Source organism: Mirounga leonina, unplaced genomic scaffold (genome assembly GCF_011800145.1).
Source record: "Mirounga leonina isolate KUSES-001 unplaced genomic scaffold, KU_Mleo_1.0 Mir_125, whole genome shotgun sequence".
NCBI classification, from domain to species: Eukaryota; Metazoa; Chordata; class Mammalia; order Carnivora; family Phocidae; genus Mirounga; species Mirounga leonina.
In genome coordinates, this window is record NW_023270305.1 from 26,940,642 (window position 1) to 26,946,699 (window position 6,058).

The window sequence follows — 6,058 nt, forward strand, 5'->3', positions numbered from 1 at the left end:
TTCCACAGCTTGCAACCGTAAGAAAAGTCTGCACGAAGACTTGGGGAACGGAAAGCTCAACACCAAACAAGCCCAGGGAGCCTGCCTAGGGCTCCACACACAAAGGGAAGGAAAAGTACAGCAACGAGAGCCGGCCAGCTAGTGTTCTAAAGCCGCCTGCCTCTGCCAGGCCACTGACGGCCTCACACCAGCGCCACACCGGACGAGGGCCCAGGGAGCAGAGGGAAAGCTAGCCAGCCCCCGAAGGGGAATCTGGCTGACAGAACGAAGGAGTGGGCACTTCTTTGAAGGGAGAAGTACAGCCACTTGCAACCTTTCTTGCTCTTGCGCACCTGAAAAGAACTCTGAGAACTTATGTGTGCCCTTTGTATATATAAGCTTACAATGAAACATTTTAGATGTTATGTTTAAATAGCTGCAAAGAGTATAGTTTCTGGTGTATGACAGATATGGGTGTAAACTATTAAATCACTCGTATAAATGTATTCAGTGGAATATAAATACCACTGCAGTTAGACACCTACCTTCATCTAGTCAAAAATACAAATGTCTATGTAATGGAAATTTCTCCTTGAGCTTGTATGGATTTCTCTTTTCCACCTAAACTTTTACCTGCCCCCCAAATTTTATCTTTATCTTTTTTTTTTTAAGATTTTATTTGTCAGAGCAAGAGAGAGAGCACAAGCAGGGAGAGCTGCAGACAGAGCGGGCAGAGGGAGAAGCAGGCTCCCCACTGAGCAAGGAGCCTGATGCGGGACTCGATCCCAGAAACCTGGGATCATGACCCAAGCCGAAGGCAGACGCTTAACCGAGCCACCCAGGCGTTCCCCAAATCTTATCTTAATGTAAGATATTATTAGGCTTGAAAGTCTTATTGATCATACTTACAATTCTCTGCAACATTAAAATTTAATATTGGTTAAATTTCCTATGACCATAAGATCTAAGTGTTAAAAATATTTTATTCTGGATTAACGCTATTAGAATTACTTTTAGGGGCACCTGGGTGGCTCAGTCGTTAAGCATCTGCCTTCGGCTCAGGTCATGATCCCAGGGTCCTGGGATCGAGCCCCGCATCGGGCTCCCTGCTCAGCGGGAAGCCTGCTTCTCCCTCTCCCACTCCCCTGCTTGTGTTCCCTCTCTCGCTAGCAAATAAATAATTAAAAAAAAAAAATAGAATTACTTTTAACACAAATTTGATCAAAACAACAATATAAATATCTATAATTATTACATATGAGCAAAGTTTTATTAGAAATACACCCTGGGGCACCTGGGTGGCTCAGTCGGTTAAGCATCCAACTCTTGATTTTGGCTCAGATCATGAGATCAGGTAGTGAGATGGAGCCCTGCATCAGGAGAGCCCTGGGCCCTCCACACCCACTGCAGAGCCTGCTTGGAATCCTCTCCCCCTCCCCCCACCCAAAAAAATTTTTTTGGAAAAAAGAAAGAAATGCATCCTGATTAGGTGAAGGGAGCTGGCTCATACTTCCATGGATGACTCTTGCTTACTGTTAAAGTAAGACAGCTGCAGCACCAATTCCACTCCAGTTTTGTGGTAACAGCATCTCTGAATTCTTAACTCCTGAGTTATAATATGCCAAAAGCTACATACTAATCTATTATCCAAATTATTTTTAGTGATCAACTGAACTCAATTGGTTCCTCCTTCAACTCTGTTAAAAGCAAGGACCCAGAAAATTTGTAACTTGCAAAAGGATTTGTTTACCCAGGCTTAGAGTCACAATCTCAACATGATCAATATCTGCAATTATCCCCTGGCACCCCGAGATGGTTTTTATGCTCCAGGACAACCCAGGGTGGTCTGATTAGATGGCTGAGGGGCTTGCCATCCTTTTGAAGAGCGGAAAAAGATGGTAAGGGAGCCCTTGAGCCAGGTGCGTTCTCAGACAGCTCTACTTCAGGAGGCTTCCTACCCCCAGGGGAACATGAGTCCGGACGGACATTGTACAGACTAACTATATCGCCTGAAGGAGGCGAGGAGAGGTGAATGTCCCTCTGGTGACAGCATTTCATCCAGACAGCACTGAGGAGGAGGACAGTCAATCCGCCTCTGAGGAAACAACCCAACGTGACGAAGGTTCAAAGTAACCTGCTTGGAAGGAAGAGTCCTAACTCAGAATACACCAAAAGGCCTGAAGCCAGCATTAAAGGCCCAAGAATACAACCACTTGTGCCCCTTCCCACATCTGCCCCCAAGGCCTGGCACCGAACAGCTGGCTGGCCCAATGGGGGACACCTGACCCAAAAGAAGCCAAAGATATTCTCTCTCCTGACATTTGAGGCTGGTTTCCAGTGACTCGACAACCATTTCCTACCATGTGCAATGAGAAACAGAGAATGACACAGCTGCACAGCTGAAGGGTGACAGAAAGGTCAACCACGTTGGTCCCAAAAGTAAGCCCTGGGAGGCCCAGCTCCACTCGGGTCCTGGAAAAGCCCCTTTCTGCACCGGCTGGTTCTAATACATCTCAGGGACTTGCGATCGGAGGAGGTTTGGCTCACACAGGAGTCAGCAGAGCCCACTCCTGATGAAGTCAGCCGCATGGACCAATGACACTGACAGCATTAGCAAGGAGCAAATAGATGTAAGTAGCAAAGTACATGAATAGACAGTTCACAAAAAAGGAAAAGAAAACTTAACCTTAAAATGAAAGGACTTTAAAAATTAAAAATTGTAAATAAAAGATATTCCACATCACTAGTTACAGTACAATTTTTTTTAAAAAGATATTATTTGAGGGCGCCTGGGTGGCTCAGATGGTTAAGCGTCTGCCTTCGGCTCAGGTCATGATCCCAGGGTCCTGGGATCGAGTCCCGCATCGGGCTCTCTGCTCCTTGGGAGCCTGCTTCTTCCTCTGCCTCTCTCTCTCTCTGTCTCTCATGAATAAATAAATAAAAATCTTAAAAAAAAAAAAAAAGATATTATTTGAGAGAGAGCCAGAGAACGAGAGAGAGAGCGAGCGAGCAGGGGGAGGGGCAGAAGGAGAGGGAGAAGCAGGCTTCCCTGAGGGGCAGGGAACCCGACGCGGGACTCGATCCCAGGACCCTGGGATTATGACCTGAGCTGAAGGCAGACGCTTAACCAACTGAGCCACCCAGGTGCTCCTAGAAAGACAATTTAAACCAGAGAAATGTTATCACCTACCAAACTGGCAAAGATCAAACAGTCTGAGAGAGCATTTTGCTGGCAAAAGGGAGGAGGAGCAGGTACCCTCAACACAGCTAAGTAGGAACGCACATGGGCACCATCCCTATCAGTGAGGCTAGCTATGAAAACTGGAAATACACATCCCCTTTGCCTTATAAGTCTCACTTCTAGGAATTATCCTACAAATACATTCAACAATATCTAAGACGAGATGGAAAGATCATATATTAAAGTGGTGATTAAGGCAAAAAATTTAAGACTAAATACCCATCAAAAGGAGAATAGTTAAATAAACTCCGGTGTATTCATAAGATAGAGAATAATTCAGGAAAATGAGGCAGAGAACAATCTCTAAACTACGACTGACTAGTAGGAATGTACAGTACCATTTAGGCAAAAATAAAATAGGCAGAGAAGGAAAATGCATCCATATGTATACACAGAACACATCTGAAAGTAAACAGAAGAAACTAGGGTAGAGAAAAGCAAGGTAAGCACAGAAAGCATTTTGTGTGTCAGAGAGTAAAGAAATACTCAAAGATTGACGGGGCATGTCAATAGGACACAGAAGCCAAATTTGAGGTGCACTGAAGCATTGGAATGAATAATGACAGACACGGTGATTACACTGAATGAGGAAATCCCACTAAAACTTCTGAAAGGGGAGAGGAGAGCTCATCTTCACAGGGAAATGTCAACAATGTAGAAGGAATGACAGAATAGAGAATCACTTTTTTACAACCACCTTAGTAATAAATGCTTCAGTCAAGAACACCAAGACTACTACACTGGATGTAAAACTGCTAACAATAGGATATTCCCAGGCTCAAGTATCACCCCACAGATTACTTATTAATTACAAAGGGGAAAGGGTATCTTATAAGGGAGAAATCTGGCAGACAATAGCTGAATAAAGTTATCCTCAAGTACCACTTGATATAATGAGAATACCACATATGAAGAATTCCTGACAAAAATGTTTTAACCTCAATCCAATCATAAGGAGACAGTAAGACAAATCCAAGTTGAAGGATGTTCTGCAAACTGCCCTGAACTCCCCAAACTCTACAATGAAGGACACCGGGGACTATTCTGGATAAAAAAGGCTAACGGGACACGGCAATTAAATACGATGTGTGATCCTCGAGAGGCTCCTGGACCTAAAACAAAAACAAAATCAACTAGCACTGCTGGCAGGAATGTCAAATGGTAAAGCTGATTTGGAAAGTCTGGCAACTCCTCAAGAAATTAAACTCGGAGTCACTATATGACCCAGCAATTCCACTCCTAGGTATATCCTAGGTATGGACTCAAGAGAAATGAAAACACAGGCCCATTCAAAAACCTGTACACCGGTGTCCATTGAAGCATTAATAGCATATTCGTTGTAGTCAAAAAGTGGAAATAACCTACATGTCCATCAACTGATGGATGGATAAACAAAATGTGGCCTATCTATACAATGAAATATTCAGCCATAAAAAGGAATGAAGTACTGACACGTGCTACAAACGGCTGAACCTTGAATTCATTACAGAGAGAAGACAGTCACAGAAGAGCACCTATCAAATGATTATATTTACATGAAATGTCCAGAAAAGACAAATCTAGAGAGAAAGAAAATAGATCAGCGGTTGCCTCAGGCTAGGAGGTGGGGTGGAGAAGAGGAATGACTTAACAGGCACAGGACCTCCTCTTAGGGTAACGAAATGTTTTAAAATTGATTGTGGTGGGGCGCCTGGGTGGCTCAGTCGTTAAGCGTCTGCCTTCGGCTCAGGTCATGATCCAGGGTCCTGGGATCCAGCCCCGCATCGGGCTCCCTGCTCCGCAGGAAGCCTGCTTCTCCCTCTCCCACTCCCCCCGCTTGTGTTCCTGCTCTTGCTGTGTCTCTGTCAAATAAATAAATAAAATATTTTTAAATATATTGATTGTAGTCATGGTTGCACAACTCTGGATATGGTAAAAACCACTGAATTACATATTTTAAATAGGTGAACTGTAGGGGCGCCTGGACGGCTCAGTCAGTTGAACGTCCGACTTTTGATTTCAGCTCGGGTCATGATCTCAGGGTGTTAAGATCGAGCCCCATGTAGGGCTCTGCACTCAGCAGGGAGTCTGCTTGAGATTCTGTCTGTCCCTCTCCCTCTGCACCTCCTCACCCATGCATACACACTCTCTAAAATAAAAAAATCTTTAAAAAAATAAAATAAAATAGGTGAATTGTATGGTATGGGAATTATATTCCAATAAAGCTGTTATTTTAAAAAACACAATTATAAAGGACACATCATTGGGATGCCTGGGGAAATTTAAATAGAGAATATATATTAAATAAGCAGTATTGTTATCATTGTTAAATTGAGTGTGACAACTGTATTATGGCTACAAAGGAAAATGTCCTTATTCTTAAGATACTGCCTGAAGTATTTATATTTATGGCTGAATTATCATAATTCCATAGCTTAATCTTAATTGCTACAGCAAAGAACAAATGTGTGTTTACATACATTAGGTGTGCCTGCATTTGTGAGGGAGCAAGAGCACAAAAGTGGCAATATATTGCTAAGTGAAGGAGACACAGATGTATACTGTACCAGTCTTAAAATCTTTCTGTAGTCTGAAGTTTTTCAAAATAAAAACTTGGAAGAAATACCAGAGAAGAATAAAGTTTAGATCTGTACAGACAAGTAAGGGCCTGCTAGCTAGCCTGTGAGGATGCTACTGGGTGTTTATTTTAACCTCAGTAAAAGGTCACTGTTCCTTGCTATGGCAAGATACAGACTACCACTTTACATATAATAAAATCCCACCTTTTCTCAGCATTCATATAGCGTATGTGAAGCCTACCGATTGTGACAGCACAGGAAATTAATATCTAAATGAACT